This window comes from Podarcis vaucheri, assembly GCF_965113315.1.
Source record: "Podarcis vaucheri genome assembly, chromosome: 1".
NCBI lineage: Eukaryota > Metazoa > Chordata > Lepidosauria > Squamata > Lacertidae > Podarcis > Podarcis vaucheri.
The window spans coordinates 33,010,182-33,028,867 of record NC_138759.1 but is presented as its reverse complement, the minus strand read 5'-3'; the positions used below and the strand labels follow the sequence as shown (position 1 = coordinate 33,028,867).

General features: G+C 45.4%; 1 protein-coding gene and 1 long non-coding RNA gene across 3 annotated transcripts in view; one reads left to right on the top strand and one right to left on the bottom strand.

Moving 5' to 3' along the window:
- LOC309538775 overlaps positions 1 to 18,686 on the top strand; it is a 247,682-nt gene that overhangs the window by 69,565 nt on the left and 159,431 nt on the right. The window lies entirely within an intron of this gene.
- SYNDIG1L (synapse differentiation inducing 1 like) overlaps positions 1 to 18,686 on the bottom strand; it is a 92,947-nt gene that overhangs the window by 19,332 nt on the left and 54,929 nt on the right. The window lies entirely within an intron of this gene.

The following is an 18,686-nucleotide window of genomic DNA, read 5'->3' as shown; positions in this document are numbered from 1 at the left end:
GATTGGCAGCACCTGTCCAGGACTGCAGACAGGGCTCTCTCCTGGCTCCATCCAGAGACGCCAGGGATTGAGCACCACTTACTAACAGTGCAGATGTGTTACAGAAAACCAACATCCCCCCTTATTTACTCCCACTTTAGGCCTGTGCTTTACTACATCACTGAAACCACTGTATCACATACCATCATGTAACATCAAGCAATCCTCAGGGGGTGCAGTGGGTCAGTGCGAACAGCCAGGGCAGATGCTGCGCCAGGGTGCAAATATCCACCCAGCACCCCCAAATTACCACGGATAGTGTTGGGATGGCCATAGCTGCGCACTGCCAGCCATGGTAGAGGCACAACTCTCCCCCATGCCACTGTGGGAGAGCGATCCTCACAGAGGCTTGGGAGTGAAGGTGCGCTCCTTCCAAGCCTCCTCGGGAGGAGAGCAATCCCTGCAGAGGCTTGGGAGGAAAGCTGCACGCCTGCCAGCCTTATGGCTGGCGGGGCACAGCTGACGGGCATGCAGGGAAAGGGGAGGCCACCGGTAAAGCCGCGCAGCTCCCCCACTCACTGGGGCGCCCCTGACAGGCTGGCGCCCTGGCACGACGCACCACTAAGCCCTATGGGAAAGACGGCTCTGCGAACAGCTATGGGCAGGATTCCTGCTTTGTGAGGGGGTTGGACTAGATGACTCTCAGAGTCCCTTCCAACACTACAATTCTATGTTTCTATGTCAGGGTTTGTGGTCAGGAGGCAAAACTGGCTATCAAGGAGACACATGGGCTGGGCCACTCCCAAAGCACCTCAGGCAGCCTGCAGCTGGTCCTGTAACACACCTTGGAGCCTTATTGCTATGGAATCCTACGAGTCCCTTATATCAATTGATTCCAGCTGAACTGATGGTTAGGAGATATTGCAGCTATCCATACTGGCGATGCTACAGTTCCACAGAGCGTTGCCCTCTAGCAAGTTCATATAGCAGTGCAAAGATTGTATAGAGGCATTTCTGCAGTGCCACTGACCTCACTCCAACACAAGCAATGTGTTGATTATCCTTCCTCCATGTAACTAACTGTTGGAGGTTTCCTCCTGCCCTCAGCTGATTTTTTTACCCCCCCCCCGTATCTCACCAATGTTCCTCCCTTGACTGATGTTTTACTTCATTTCCCCCCTGTATCTGATACAAGTCCCCCAGTGCCTTACTCATTAAGTATGTGATAGAATTTCTAGTTCATATTACTTTATTGGCTGAAAGTTTGAAAGCAGAGCTTTTTTGGGTGGGAAATGACATGAAATATCTTTGATGCAATCAACAATTTTCCAGAATATTAAACTACCAATCCATCTAACAATTCTACCTGTTAGCTCCTGTCAATTTTTATACATAAATGTTAGGGGAAACCCAATGAAAATATTGTACAACCCTAATATATACACAAGAGCTTTATATCCTACTTCATTAAAATCAATGAACGTGTTGCTGTTATCCTAGAGCAGGATCACATCTGATAATGCCTTTGCATATTTATACACATATGAACTTGGAATAGTCTAGTAACCGACTAATATTATGCTGTGATATTTGCAGGGATATTACACTGCCATGCCATCGTACCACGTTTGAGAAAGAAGGGAAAGAGATGAGGACAATTAATTTTATGTAAATGTAAATTATATTTTGGTGAAGCAATGTTCAGTGAAATCACTTATCTGGGGGATATGAATCCAGCAATGAATATAAGAGATTTGTGAGGAATGCCTCTTGTTCAAACAAATTTTTATATTTTCGCAAAGTCCTCGAGAGCTAGTTTTATGACAATTTTCTGCCAGCGTTATCTTAAATTGAGATGGATGGGGAAATTCGTGAGTGAACTGAAGCCTGCCTGAAGGACTGATAAAGAGCAGCACGCAGAGCTGGCGAAAGAGTTCTGCTAAGCACAGCAGGTTTCAACATTCTGTCTGCTTTTACTGGAGAACTTTGTTAATGGTCTTTTGAAAAAAGAAGACGGATAAAACACAAATTAATGAACACGGTTCAGATGAAAGTATATTACACAGAGTCGCACTGGAATTATCCCGGTGGCTGAAGAAAATTAAAATATTACCAGACGATTTTGATTAAACAAACTCAGGAATGGGGAGCGTAAAACATTGGGGGGAAGGAGGCACCGGAGCCAAAAGCCTACATGAGATTGTACCGAGGCATTTCTGCACTGCCACAAACCTCACTTCAACACAAGCAATGATTATCCTTCCTCCAAGTAACTAGCTGTTGGAGGTTTGCTCCTGCCCTCAATTGATTTTTTTTTTGGGGAAATATTTTTTATTCATTTTTACCTTTAACAAATATCATCACAACTAAATCACATACACATAGGATTCTCTGAATCCCCGGACTTCTCTCCACCCTTCCATGGTTTCCATCATTATTCATTTCCGACTGCATCTTATAATATTCTCCATATTTTCTTAATACTTAATTCACACCATAGTTCTAGCTACATTGCAAGTGCTTTTTAGAATCCTGCCAATGTTTTTAATTGTTCTCAGTGTTCTTTTAAGTAACTTATTAATTTCCCCCATTCTTTATTAAATTTATTATCTTCTTGATCTCTAATCTTCCTGGTCATTTTCGCCATTTCGCCATAGTCTGACTATGCCCTCAGCTGATTTTTAATCTGGTACCTGTATCTGGTACTAAAGGCCTCACCAATGTTTACTTCTGAAAGTAATAAATATGGCAGTGCTGTGAAGCTTGTGCAGATTCCTTTTCTCTCACCACTCACAGGCCACCCTGATTTATGTGACCAAGGGGAGAGGCTTCCTAACTGGAGAGTGATATTTCTAGACAGAGATTAATGCCAACGCCTTTTAAAGATTCCTACAATTGTCATGCATGTTAGGCTAGACTTTTAAATAAGAGCACAAAAGCTATCAACTCACAGATTATTCTGCTAGCCTGCTATGAGGCTAATCACCTGTGATTCTATGGGTCCCTCCAGAGTGGTGGCTTCGGATGAATATATTCTGAAGAATAAGCTTTTCCCAGGAACGCATGTAGCTGCATTGCCACAGCCATGTGGCATCCAAAAGGGTGGTAGTTGTAAAATGCCATCAGGTCCAGGGTAGTTTTTTTCAATAATGGCCACACTATTGCCTCCATCAAGATGGCTGGCACCACCCCCTCATGCAGAGACCTGTTCACTGCACACAGAACCCATCCAGTCATGCCCTCCCAGCCAGATTTAAGCAGCTATGAAGGGCAAGGGTAGTACAGCAACCAGAAACGTAAGACCCCAGGGATGGGAAGGGGTGGTGCCTTCAGTGGAGAGTAGCCTGGCCTGTGTTACACCCAATGACAGTCTTTTCAATGACAATATTTGCACTGCTGCGCTCTTGTGAAATCCTAGAACTGCCGAATCATGGAGTAAAATAAGGAATAAGTAACACAAAGCAAACCCACCCACCTGACATGAGCTGGAGCAGGGACTGACTGGCTGTGTGAACAGGGAGAGTAATCTGATTCCAAATTGCAGGGGAAGCAGAAGCTTGAGGAAGTTGTCAGTTTCCTCTCATTTTGTGGCAAAAATGGGGCTGGGGCATTTTGCTCACAGTTTTATTTGCTTGGGTGGCGATGTGGTCTAAACCACTGAGCCTCTTGGGCTTGCCGATCAGAAGGTTGGAGGTTCGAATCCCCGCAATGGGGTGAGCTCCCGTTGCTCAGTCCCAGCACCTGTCAGCCTAGCAGTTTGAAAGCATGCCAAATAGTGCAAGTAGATAAAAAGGTACTGCTCTGGCGGGAAGGTAAATGGCATTTCCGTGCACTGCTCTGGTTTCGGTGTTCCGTTGTGCCAGAAGCTGCTTAGTCATGCTGGCCACATGACCTGGAAAAACTGTCTGCGGACAAACGCTGGCTCCCTCGGCCTGTAAAGCGAGATGAGTGCCGCAACCCCAGAGTCGTCTGTGACTGGACTTAACTGTCAGGGGTCCTTTACCTTTACCTTTAAGGTAGCTAAAAGGGATGACAGAATAGCTTGCAGAGCCAGTGGTAGAGCACATGCTTTGCTGATCTTCAGTGAAAGCTCTCCAGAAAGAGGGTTTGGAAAGACCTTTGCTCGAGTCCTCTGGGAGCTAATGCTTAGATGGATCATTGGTCTGACCCTTCTATTTGACTGGAAAGGTGAAGACTTCTAGGATGAATGGGAGGTTCTTTGATATTGAGCTGTACAGGCTTGTGACACCATGGCCAAAACCTCTTCCATTTTCCACTGACAAAGTTAAGTGTGGACAAAGCACCAATCCATGAAAAGTACAATTTTACATTAGCAGGAGGTGAGGTGGAGGTCTTGGAGGTCATTTCCTTCACTGACTACAAGGAGTGTATAAAACACAGCCATTTTTGAGAGCCATTTGAGATTGTGTAAAATAGTGATGCCTCTTTTAGGTAGTTCCTTTCTTGGGTGGTCCTTTGTGATAGAAATGGTTCCACGTTTCAATAAATACTCACGTGCTTGCTACCACCCCAAAGGGCACTTCTCTTTAAAATGGTACCATGAAGAGAAAAGGTAAGAGAGGCTGAGTTATTAATGACTATTAAAAAAGAAAGATGCGCATAAGGGCAATTTCCAAACGTGGCATCTCAGTGATTGTTTTCACAGGCATTTTTCAGAGTTCAGAGGCATTGATCCATCATATCTAACCTGTTCAAGACATAAGATGTCACTATCAAGTTTCCTCTTGTTTTCTGGGGGGAGATTTCCCCTAAATCTTCAGCTTTGTTCTAAAGCACATGGGAGATATTCCTGGTCCTCACCACCATAAGATCAAACCCCGAAGATAACAAGAACCCCAAAAGGTAAGAAATGACTCGTGGGTTCACATCGGAACAGGCCTCATAACAATGCGGATAAACTATGCAGTGGAGCTACAGCAACACAGCCTCATTTCTTGTTTGTAGCTGGAGCTGCACCTGGAGGAGGAGCTAGTTGTGATGCCCCATCAGTTGCTGTATTTTAATTTTAACTTAATCAGCTGTATTTTAATTTAATCCTCAAGGGTGTTACATGCAATAATGCCAGTGAGTTTTCCAAACCCACACATCAATTCTCCATCGCAGCACACACACAGAGAGATGGGCATAGGAAATAAGAGGATAGGGACTGTGAAAGCTCGTAGTCTGTTTCTTAAATTTGCAAAAGCTTATGGATCCTCTGACAAAGGATGCCACAACGGTTTACCATGATTGCTTCCAATTCACCCCTCCCTGCTAGCAAATAGAAACAACAAACTATGATCCTTGGCTTGGCAATACATCATTCAAATTAAAGACCATGACTTGTGTTGTGCTGTGGGGACAGGAAAGCATATCAGGACAAAGCAGGGCTCTTAAACACATCTGTCCTTTTTTGCTACAAAACAAGACCGGAAATTGAAAGTGCACTTTGAAGCTCTGCAGTATTCAAACTGCAGAGCTCAAGAGGTCCAAAAAGCACTATACTGAAACACAGCAAGTCCTGGCATATGTAGTGGCTTGTTTCACTCCAAACCAACCATAATTGGAAGCCAATATTTGTTCCTGGCTTACCAATCATAGTTTCAGGGCTGGTGCTGCCATTAGTCGGTGTGATGGCCTAGGACTCTGGGTTGGACTTGGAGCCAGAGGAGTCTCAGTCCACACCGGATCCTTTGCCTCAGGCAGCAGCTGAACCTAGTCTGGGGCCTGATTCTGAAGAGCCCCAGTCTGCACAGGTTCCCCTGCAACAAGCACCAGCTGGGCCGAGTCAGGGGCCTGAGCCTGCTCTGGCTCTGGATGTGGGGATTACCTCGTTGCCTTCAGCTGGGCAATCACTTACAGCTGCTGCACTACCAGTTGGGTCAGGAGAGGCTGAGGCGGCCTCTGAATCTAATAACCCACCAACATCTCCCGAGCTGCAGAGACTGAGGTCTGAGAGAAGGAGAGACCTGAGTACTCACAGGAGGAGTGCTCACCTTTGGGCGAGACAGGGAGGTGAGTCACTGGGGGATCAAGACCGGAAGTTACCCCGACAGAGATAAAAGGCGGCTGGACCCCGTCCCAGGTTGCGGGAGCAACGTTGCTGTTTGCCAGAACCTGCCTGTGATCCTGTGCCTGACCTTGCCTGGTTTCCTGCCTCGTGTCCTGCCTTGGCCCTTCGGACTGACTCCTCGTGGAACCCTTGGATTCGGGACCGGACCTGGACCGCGGTTCTTGGGTTACCCCTGGGCCCAGCACAGAACTTGTGCACAAATCCTGCTTGCGGGTTTCTGACAGGCATCTGGTTGGCCACTGGGAGAACAGGAAGCTGGACGAGATAGGACATTGGCTTGATCCAGCAAGCTCTTCTCATGTTCTTGTATTCTGTTGGTCTAACAGTGTTAGGCAGTTTTCTTCATTCCTATGATCTGCCTGTGATCCTTGCCTGGTTTCCTGCCTCATGTCCTGCCTTGGCCGTGTCGGACTGACTCCTCATGGAACCCTGGGATTCGGGACTGGACCTGGACCGCGTTACTCGGGTTACCCCCGGGCCCAGCACAGTCAGAATGAAGCTGCTGCCTCAGGCAGCAGGTGCTGGGGGACAAGGAAGGGAGGCAAGGTGATAGAAGACAGGGCTTGCTCTGTGCAGGATGGTGCGCTGTCCCATCCCCAGTGCTGAACTAAGATTCAGCTGCCAACCCAGTGGACCTGTGTCTGTGGAATAGTAGGGGGCACACTTGCCCTTCAGGCAGCCAAATGTCTTGGGCTGGCCCTGCATGGGTTATTTGCAGAGAGATAAGCCATGATCCTTGGGCAGAATGTAGAGCTAAGCCAAGGATCATAGTGTGTTGCTTCCTTTCCCAGCAGGGAAGAGCAAAGCCGGATCGATGTGCACAGTCACGGAAAACCATTAAGCCCGGCTTATTGTGACATGGGAACACAGTCGGTGCGTGAGTGCAAAGAACAAAGTTACGGAGACAGGCACTATGACCTCCTGTTTGGGTAACAGCTGCAGCGCTTCTGGCACGACTGAGATGTAATTTATAATAAAGAAGAGGGATTCTCTAGGGAAGGCAACACACATAGCTAAAGCCCAGCACATCACCCACAGATCTGCAAAGCGGATTGGACATTTCTCATGTTAAAGTGTATTTTGTTCAAACTGGGGAATTATTGCCCAGCGTCAGGCTTTCAAGACATAAGAAATCAAACTCAATTCAATCTGAAACAGATAAAATTTGCTAAAAACAACCATGATCTGTTCTCATTTAAAATCCATTGCCATATGCTGACGGGTGGTATTGGTATTCTCATCCATACTCTGTTAGACTGTGCAATACTAGCAGCTAGTAATGGTTCATAGCACAGGAAAAGCTAAGCGCACGCACACACACACACACACACACAAACACACACACGGGAGACAGTGACATTAAAGATGGATTGAACTGAACAATGATGGCACTTGAAGTGAGATAAATAAACTGGACTAGATGCTGGTGTCCATCATCTCTATGCGAGTCTGAAGTCATCCACTTTCAGCTGTCCCTGGAGTCACAACATGACTAACAATGTCCCTTGCATAGTGCCACTCTCTCCACCCAAACGCAGGATGCTATGCTGATCCTCATATCGAAGCAATGAAGTTGCAAGTGGTTGAATCTGTAAATGCTTGTTTCAGCGAAGCCTCTTGGATTCCAGTTTGACACTTGGCTCCCTCACAGCTGGACATAATAGTCAAAGCTAATGGCAGACTAAGTAGTTTCCCTAAGAATCAATCACAGGATAATTGCCCTGTCAGGTAAACATTCCGTTTTTCCTTCTATGCTCCAGTTATGCCCCGTATACGCCAGATGTTAGAACAGCATGTTGGTGTGGACTCCTTTTTCTGGGCAACATGCAAAATGAGCTAGCTACTCTTGCACATTCAACAAATGAAACTGTACTCTGTGGACTTCTTGTGGGCTTTGTGGCAAATGCAGCAGCCAAAAGATCAGAGGGGTTCGTTTCAGCTACTAAACAAGTCCTTGGTCCTAAAGTGAGGATTAGAAACATGGTCCCCCAGGTCCTAGTCTGACACTCTAACGGGTAAACCACACTGGCTCTCAATTCAAGATCTTGAGGGTCATGAGTCTTCCTTGCAGCACTCTCTAACAGAGGAGCTGCTGCATACTACACCAGCTATGACTTTTGGAACATCTTCAGCATCTTTCCCACACAGAGCAAATTGCAATAATCTGGGAAGTCACCAGAGCATGGGCTACTGAGGCTATCTAAGCTGAGAACGGCCTTAGCTTGGTGCACCAGCCAGCACTGGGCAAACGTTCTCCTCATGACTTTATGTTGCCAGCAGTGGGGCAGATTGGAGCAGGTATGTCAGGCAAGTGCAGCTCCAGTACTTTTTGACAGCAGGAACAATGACATCATTGGCTGGAGTGATACTTGCTAATGTTGCAAGTAAGGCTGGGCGATATATCGTCCAAAACCAGTTTGAAGTCCATATCATGATATTGGTTTCATAATTTTTGATCTGGCAATATATCATGAATCATGATGTGTATGTGCTATGCAAAAATCACAATTTGAGGGAAAAACTGTGAAGCCAGCCCATGCCTCTACCTAGCTCCATCCTTATTACAGACAAGTTGGTGATATATCAGTATATCACGATGTTTAGCTGGTGATATATCACAATGTTGAAAACCAGATATTACCCAGCCCTAGCTGCAAATTTGAGGGTTAGAAGGCAGATGTGGTCTGGCACAATGATGTCATTGTTCCTGCTGTCAAATGGAATCCGTTCTGGAAGTCCGTTCAAGTTCCAAAACATTCAGAAACCAAAGCGCAGCTTCTGATTGGCTGCAGGAAGGTCCTGCAGCCAATCGGAAGCCGCAGAAGCCACACCAGATGTTCGGCTTCCAAAAATTGTTTGAAAAGTGGGACACTCACTTCCAGGTTTCGATCGTTCGGGAGCCGATTTGTTCAGGAACCAAGGCATTTGAGATCCAAGGTGCAACTGTATTTCACTACTGCCAGGTGAGGAAAAGGCTCTGAAACTACAGAGGCACCACTTTAATGTGGGGATTGCAGACCTGGAAGAGACGATGGAATTATTACCAGCAGTTGCTGGGCTTTTGTTCCAGTGTGGGATCGGGCCAGCGTCTAGGAAGTATGCTGTAGAGTTCAGACAGTCTATGATGGAGGGGAGCTGATTCACCTGTCTGAAGCGACTAGTTCAATAGAGCTAGGAAGGAGTGAATATGCCATTTGTTCTTTTCTCCTAATAGCAATAGAGTCAGCTGCCCCGGTGATGGGCTTCTGTATCTGACAGAGGCTAAATTGCTTTGAGAATTGGGATGCCATGTGCTGATGTTTAGAGGTTCGCTAGTCAAATTGGCCAATTTCCAGATGGAAATCAAATCTTTATTCTCGCTGATAAAAATGTTTCTTGGCAGAGGCAAAGTGCTGACTGCCAAGACATCTCCGCTAATGGTGAAAAACCAAAATTAGGTGTGGAACCCTTGGTGAGGGTGGATCATAAAGCTGCCGGCAAGCGTTGGCATATTGATGGAGAACAGCCAAAAGCTTTCCTTACACCGCCATAAATATTCCCAGATAATTTCTTTTTAAAAATCCTCTGCACTGTAACCTTGCTGGGTTCTTTCTCAGAGCTAGTTAGAAAGCAGCTAACTGAAGTTGTGTTTTTTTTGGGAGGGGGGTGTTGCTCCTTCCTGAAAAATTCTCTGGCAGAAATGGGGAACCTGTGGACTTTTGGATGTTGTTGGACTCCAAGTCCCATCAGCCCCAACCAGCTTAGCCCATGGTCACAACTACCAAAGGGGCAGGATCATTTGCATCTGGCCACTCTAAGGGAAGTTTGGTTGTGGCTGGTTCCTGAAATGCATGGAGGCTAATATGGCTACTGGCCATGATGGCTGTGCTCTGCCTCCAACTCACAGAGGTGGCATGGTTCTGAATACGAGTAGCTGGGAATTGCAGATGGGGAGAGTGCAGTTGTAGTTGCACTCAGGCTCTGCTTTTGGGTTTGCCACAGGCATCTGGTTGGCCTTTTAGTCCAGGCTCCTGGACTAAATGAGCCTTTGGTCTGGTCTGAGTCAGGTAAATGGTAAATGCTGATCTGAAAACAATTGAAGAGCTCATGTACCATGTGGGGAAGTTGGAGGAGAACCTCTCCATCTTCATGCCTCATAACTCAAGAGTTGGTGTTAAAGAGCCAAAAGCTGAGAATGGCTCTTCTTTTCACTCCCCTGTTCCTCAGTTCTTCAATCAACTCTTGTGTTCGACAATTTTAAAAATTGAGGCATATTGATATTATTTTCATTTCCACCCGTTTCTCTGCACAATGAATGTCAAAGACCCATGAGCCCAAGAAGCTCAGAGTGAGGAGGACTTCATGACCCTCAAACCATAAAGAAAGTGGGTTATGGAGTATTCTCCATAAAAATAGAAAAATCACTTAATTCAGGGAAGTATTCGGCCTCAATGCAAAGAATGCACTGCACCACAGAAGAGAGATAATCAACTCAGTTTCTGTTTGGTCACTAGATGTCTCTGTTGGTCTATATTTAGACTGATTCCCTAAGTAACACTGAATAGGGACAGTTTTGTGTGGGAGGTTTAGAATCCAAATCTCCTCCACTCAACCAAATATTGACTGTAGACTACGGAAAACTCTCTCCATAAGTGCTCTCTCAGTAACTGCCTTGCTTATTAACAATGCAGTTTCTCAATGAATAGTCCCGTTGTTGTATGGCACAGTAAGTCTATAATTAGGCAGGGCATTTCATTACGAGCAGTCCCAAAGCCTTTCAGAGCATGACAAAGAGATACAGATTCAGGTTGGACAATCCTAATAATCTGGAGGCTCTGGAATGTGCTGCGGCCTCGTACGCATCTCCCACCTGCTTTCCAAACGTAGCTGATTGGAAAAGGATTCAAAGGTAGAATTGCAGGAGTCAAATTATGTTTTATTTAGGAAGGCTCACTGTCTTACAGTCCAAAGATTGCTGTGTGCAACCCTCCATGCACACTGCTCTCAAAACTGGATGACTTTTAAGAGTCACAAACAAGAGATCCACTCTCCAAAGTTACCACCACTCTGCAGGTCTCCTTTCTTCCAAAAGAGGAGGAATTCTTGGGCATCTACATACAGCCAACACTTAACTGATGTAGACCCACACATAGGGATCTTATAGAATTCTAACGGAACAAGGAGTGGAAATTGCCAATGGCCGCTTATTCTCCCCATGATCAGTTGTTGCTTTCAGTCTGCAAATGATACATAATTATGGCCCACCCACCCAATTTGCACTGTGTTTCCACTGTAGTGAAATGAATGGGGTGGGATAACGTAATGAAAACGTAGTTTATGTAATTATGTAAATTGCTTAAGCTACGTAATTCCACAACAGCAGACGCTGAGACAAATAGCATCAATTTTTGAAGAAGACGAGCTGCAGTGGAACGGAAACAGTGCTGAGAGCAACAAATATGAGGTGGCACAGAAAATGATGCCTTTTTACATCACTACTGATATATATATATATATATATATATATATATATATATATATGCAGGTTTTGGTGTCTTCGGGTGTCTTCCCGTGTAAGAGTCGGGAAGACACGGGAAGACACCCGAAGACACCAAAACCTGCATTCCTGTACCCGTGAAAATCTACGAAAGCAAATATATATATATATATATATATATGGTTTTCCATCACTTGTTCTTATGGTTTTCCATCACTTGTTCTAATCTGTCATATGGTCTAACCATTTGCAAAATGCTCAGTTGTCTATAATTCTGAATTACTACAATGCATAGGAGCCAACTCCCAGGGGCCATGGGGGCTTCGGCCCCCACAACAAAATATTTGAGGGGGCAGGGCCCCCCAAAGTTGATGAGCATTCCTATTCAAATAGTGTGTGTGTGATGTGATTGATTATGCAGGGTGGGGCTTACCTGGCCCCCACAACATTTTATTCAAGATGGCACCCCTGCTACAAGGTAATAATAATAATAATAATAATAATAATAATAATAATAATAATAATTTTTTATTTATACCCCGCCCTCCCCAGCCAAGGCCGGGCTCAGAGCGGCTTACAAGCAATAATAAAAACAAGATGAGTGATTACAACTTAAAAACAAAAATAAAATACAATATTAAAATAATGGAACATTAAAATATTAAAATGAAGCCTCATTGCAGGAGAAGGAAAAGAAAAAAGAAAAAAGGGGGGGGGGGAGGGAATCAAATTGGCTCCAATCCAAAGGCCAGGCGGAACAACTCTGTCTTACAGGCCCTGCGGAAAGAAATCAGATCCTGCAGGGCCCTGGTCTCATGAGACAGAGCGTTCCACCAAGTTGGGGCCAGTGCTGAAAAGGTAGGCAGTGACATGGGAAAAAAGTAAGATGCAGGGATCTGCAGAACCTGAGGATTATGTGGGTGTTTGGTAATTTTTATGATGCATTATAATAATTGTCCTGATCTCAATATAGTCCCCGCAAAGTATGAATTCATCTGGAAGTAGCTTAAACTAGTATTTTCCCTGTTTGTTTTCATCAGCCATATATGTGTGTGTATATATATCCTATTTTTTTCTTTTATATACCGGTACCTACTGTGTCCATTGTGCATATTTTTCCTTTCTTTCTTTTTTTTAAAGAAGTATACCCATTGACTGAAAAATGAACAATTAAAATAATAGTTACGGGTAGGTAGCCGTGTTGGTCTGCTGTAGTCAAAACAAAATAAAAAAATTCCTTCCAGTAGCACCTTAGAGACCAACTGAGTTTGTTATTGGTATGAGCTTTCGTCTGCATGCACACTTCTTCAGATACACTGAATCATAAATCATAAGACAGAGAAACCAGTAGGAGAACACTTCAATCTCCCAGGCATTCTATACAAAGTAGCTGTCTTATTGCAAAAGAATTTTAGAAACAGACTGGAAAGAGAAGTTGCTGAATTGCAACTTATTACCAAACTTAAGTAGGGACGCGGATGGCGCTGTGGGTTAAATCACAGAGCCTAGGACTTGCCGATTAGATGGTCAGCGGTTCAAATCCCTGCGACGGGGTGAGCTCCCGTTGCTTGGTCCCAGCTCCTGCCAACCTAGCAGTTTGAAAGCACGTCAAAGTGCAAGTAAATAAATAGGTACCACTCCGGCAGGAAGGTAAACGGCATTTCCGTGTGCTGCTCTGGTTTGCCAGAAGCGGCTTAGTCATGCTAGCCACATGACCCGGAAGCTGTACGTCGACTCCCTCTGCCAATAAAGCGAGATGAGCACCGCAACCCCAGAGTCGGCCACGACTGGACCTAATGGTCAGGGGTCCCTTTACCTTTACCAAACTTAAAACCATGGAGAGACCTGGTCTGAATAGAGACTTTGGATTCTTATCTCAGTATACATGATAAAGCTATTTTTAGCCATCTCACCCCTTGCTTTTTCCTGTAAGACCAATTGCAGTCGTTAACAGCCCAACAGGTTTACCACACCTATCTGCCAACCACCCATTCCCACCAGCCTTTTGAGTAATACCCCTCCGCACTCTCTCACTATAGATAAGGGTCTGGTGACTTCTGTTTCAGTGTATCTGAAGAATTGTGCCAATAACAAACTTAGTTGGTCTCTAAGGTGCTACTGGACACTTTTTATTGTGTTTTTATGTTGTGAATGGCACCCTGAGATCTGCGGCTATTTTTTAAATTAAAATAATGATTTATTCAGTAAATTACAACACCATTTCAGGCACATGAAAAGAAACCCAAAATAGCACTCTTGTTAATTACTATTCCAGCTACTTAAATGGTAAACTAATGATTGGGTTCCTATATTAAGAATGACCTAGATCATTCTTAAAGAACAATGTTGTCCCCCAAGCCTGGCAGAAGTTGACACAAACATGGTGTGTGCATGAACCAGGTCTTATCAAGAAAGTTTTTCTTTGAAGTAAGGAATAACTGAGTTGGAGGCTGAGGTTAGCAATTTTAGCAAACTGGGAAGTATAATAATTAGCCCCATTCATTAACCCAGATGGGTCTGATAAAAAGCCTCCAGGGCGAATTAGAAAAGATGAAAACAATTTCAATATGGCTTTTGGAACAAAAGACTACAATAGCCTGATAGGCACAAACAATGGAACATATGCAGGCTTTACATTAAAGACAGGCAAGCAAATTGATACATGCCACGGGCTTGACTTGTGACCCCCTCAGTATGACAAGGATGTAAGGGTTACTGGGAGACATAAACCAAAACCAAAATGAAGCTGAGAGAAATGTGTTTATTCTTGAAGATTGGGGGGTGGGGTGGGGCGGAAACTGAGTTGACTTGGCTGCCTTGCTAGTTCAGTGGTACCTCGGGTTACAGATGCTTCAGGTTACAGACGCTTCAGGTTACAAACTCCACTAACCCAGAAATAGTACCTCAGGTTAAGAACTTTGCTTCAGGATGAGAACAGAAATCGTGCTCTGGCGGCGCGGCAGCAGCAGGAGGCCCCATTAGCTAAAGTGGTGCTTCAGGTTAAGAACAGTTTCAGGTTAAGAACAGTTTCAGGTTAAGAACGGACCTGCAGAACGAATTAAGTTCTTAACCCGAGGTACCACTGTAGATGAGAAACAGTGTTATCAGTGGTTCGTATCGCATGAAATTTTCTTACGGAAGCTTGAAAACCTCAGATGACAGTAATAACTGCATTCATCAAGTAGTAACTAGAGACTCCTGGCCAAATAAACCAATCTGTGAAATCCAGCTCTCCTCCATGCTAGCTTGACCTTTCAGCTTCCTGGCTCACAGTCCTATTATTTCCACATCTCTCTCAGAAACCATCCTGAGCCCTTGTGTTTAGGGTTGTCAGGTCACAGCGCAGACAGAGACATGCTCTCCTGAAGGAAGAGAGAAAGCAGGCACTGCTTCCCTCTCCTCAGCTGCTGTATGGAACAGCTTCCAGCGCCTTCCTCTAAAGTTTCCTAAAAATGAAGCCAATAGGACCAAAATGGTATTAATCCAGAACTGCATTCCTGTTTCTTTACTGCATGTGTTGATCAGGTCTCTGATATGTGGACCCCCCTAAGGAAACACTCAGGCTTTTTCCTGAGAGGTACACAAGAACCTGTCAGTTCACTTTGACCTGAATTGAAACGAAGTCATCTTCCTTTGCCAAGATCTCCATCCTCCTCGTGGAGTTCTTGTTGCTAAGGATGGGACAAGATAGGCCAGCTGCTCCCAGTGAATGCTGAACAGCTTGTGTTTGGGAACTGTATGCTGATTGCATGCATTAATGGTGATTGTTTCCAAACCTCCACCAGCATCTCTGCAGCCGCTTATCTCTGCAGTCTATGACACACATTTGGCCTCTCGGAGAGCTCTAGGCATACACAGGCTGCCAAGACCTTCCTCTTTGCCCATTGTCCTGATTGCAGCTAGTCCCACTGAATGCTTCCACTACATTTAACTGCCTGTAGTACATTTACAACAAGATAAGGTGTGTTTTTTTTAAAGAGCCACATTAAAGCACATTTAAAAGAAGATCAGGGATCTTCATAGCTCTGCCTCTTTCCATTTATTTTTCCCTACCACACCATTCAAACAAAAAAACAAAACGAAAACACAGGACACATTGAAATAGCTCCCATTTCAGGGATCAGGAACTCTGTTCCAGCGCTTCTGATTCCCCCAAGCTCAGGCATATATTGCCAGAGCCGGTTGCCCATTGTCTACATGAGAGAGCAGTGCTTGCTGTGAATGGCTGGGTTCCCTCGCTAAGCACAATGGCGTTTTTGTCAGGATGCAAAGGTGCAGTTCCTGAATGTAGTGGCAGATGAATGTCAGGCAGCGATTTAACCTGAACACACTGACTAGCTGCTGGTCAAAGGGGAAGAAGACTGGGAAAACAGCCAAGCCTTCAAGAAGCTCCTTGAACATCTAAAGTCCAGACCAAGTCATGTAACAGGATCCCTCCTTCTTTCTCTCTCACACATTCACACTCTAAAGCAGGCTTTGTTGACCTAGTGTCCTCCTCCAAGTGTCTTTTGCCAATGTGGCTGGCGGCTGGCACTGCTGGGTGTTATAATCCCAAACACCTGGATAGCACCAAGTGTGAGTCATACAAGAGCAGGGATAATTAAGGGTTAATTATGTTCTTGGTCTGGATGACAGCAGACTCTGGTTGGCTGGAAATTCTAGTCAATTCGGAATTGGTGGTCAGTAAAGAATATGGTTGAATATTGGTCACTAGAAGGACAGATTGTGAAGCTGCGGCTCCAATACTTTGGCCACCTCATGAGAAGAGAAGACTCCCTGGAAAAGACCCTGATATTGGGAAAGATGGAGGGCACAAGGAGAAGGGGATGACAGAGGACGAGATGGTTGGACAGTGTTGTTGAAGCTGCCAGCATGAGTTTGACCAAACTGTGGAAGGCAGTGGAAGATAGGAGTGCCTGGCGTGCTCTGGTCCATGGGGTCACAAAGAGTCGGACACGACTAAACGACTAAACAACAACAACAAAGAATATGGTTGAAATTTGGCATATGAAAGGGGGGGGGGAAGTAGTTCTGATGGAGCTTTCCTCCTCAGCACGCCTGACCTAAAAAAGAGAAAGACCTTTCATTTCTCCTCATATCATATACTCTTTTTGTTCAGTTTTGCTCAGTTAAGTATTATGAGTTTCCTTTCCTCCCTGGACTCCTCATCTGTTTTATTCCAGCCACTCTGCTGACATCAAGCTGGTGAAGGCTGCTCTCAAAGCTTCCAGGCTAGGCTGCCGGTGACCTCTGAAGACCTTTCACAAATTCAAATTTCACAATGAAATATATTATGCTCGTGGAGCCAGTGCTGTTCAATATCCTTACAGCATAATGCCATTGTCATCAGAATTCCGTCCCACTGTGATAATGGAGTCGACTCCCTAGTGTGTTTAAGACTGCAGCCTTGATTAGCAGTGGCTTGGATGCAAATATTGTTAATTGTGGGTACATTTGAAGACTTGAGGTAGGGTGGTGGGAGACAGTTTAGGGTGAAACCTTGCGACTTCACAAGGTATTTGCGTGTTCAGACCCAGAAACCTCCCCCCTAAATAAATTCACACTTGACTCAAATTTTGGTTTGGTTTTTGGCAGAATCTAGGCCACAACTTTATTGATTACAGAAAGTGACTGGTTGCATAGGCTCTGGTTCGACTAGCTCCCTGCCATGTAGGTAGTGCTGACCCAGGGTTCCAGCATAGGTCAGCCAAGGGTGAACACCTGGATAAACGGAAAGCCGGGAACAGGCTATCTCCGCCACCCAAATGTCCCCCTGAACTCAGGCATGGGCACAACCCCCTCTCAGGGGTTGACCAAACCATCGAGTCCCTGGATTCCTTTAACGGAATATCCTTCACATAGGGATGGTGAGAGCGTTCTCCCATCCCTATCACCTGAACCAGAGCTTATCTGCAACCTTGCAAGTTGTGACGATTTGCAGAAACCCAAATGGCAACAGCCAATCAGCCAAGTGGGGAAAATTCCTGTCGTGCCCCTGTCCCAACGACAGACGACACACGACGGCATAGCAAGGTCAAGCGCAAAGCCCTAAAAGTAGGGAGAGGTGGGCGGGTGTTCTGAATGCATGTGCTGAAAAAAGGAAGCTCTGGGTCACATGTATGGGCATAAATAGGTCCCTGAAACCGTTTGGACTGCGTCCCATTGGCCAAATTGTACCCAGCTTCAAGGGACCTACCAATCGGGTGTTGTGGCTGACCAATCATACCCACCCACAACACAGGGTGTGGGTTTTCCAGGTCTCACCGCAATATGTGCCCTCTGTAAGGGAGGACCCAATTTGGGCAAGATGCAGAGAAAGTGAGGTACGCTTAGATTCCATTGTAATTAACCTGACCGTTATGTACTCAGGTTCGATTGCTTACATGTTTAGGAAACTATGACAAACCTAGACAGCATCTTAAAAAGCAGAGACATCACTTTGCCAAAAAAGGTCTGCATAGTTAAAGCGATGGTTTTCCCGGTAGTGATGTATGGAAGTGAGAGCTGGACCATAAAGAAGGCTGATCGCCGAAGAATTGATGCTTTTGAATTATGGTGCTGGAGGAGACTCTTGAGAGTCCCATGGACTGCAAGAAGATCAAACCTATCCAGCCCTGAGTGCTCACTGAAAGGACAGATCCTGAAGCTGAGGCTCCAATACTTTGGCCACCTCATGAGAAGGGAAGACTCCCTGGAAAAGACCCTGATGTTGGGAAAGATTGAGGGCACAAGAAGAAGGGGATGACAGAGGACAAGATGGTTAGACAGCGTTCTCGAAGCTACAAACATGAGTCTGACCAAACTGCAGGAGGCAGTGGAAGACAGGAGTGCCTGGCGTGCTCTGGTCCATGGGGTCACGAAGAGTCGGACGCGACTAAACGACTAAACAACAACAACATGAATGTAAGAAAAGCCTGCTGGGTCAGGCCAATGGTCCATCTATAGTCCAGCGTCCTGTTCTCACAGTGGCCAACCAAATGCCTGTGGGAAACCTGCAAACAGGGCCCAGGCACAAGAGCAATCTCCCTTCCTGCAGTTTCCAGCAACTTTAGGAGCATTACCATAGCCATCCTGGAGGGTTTTCTAAAATGTAATGCTGTGCACCATATGGGCCATTCCCTGCTAGTTGAAACAAAAGTGACAACACATGGAGATAAC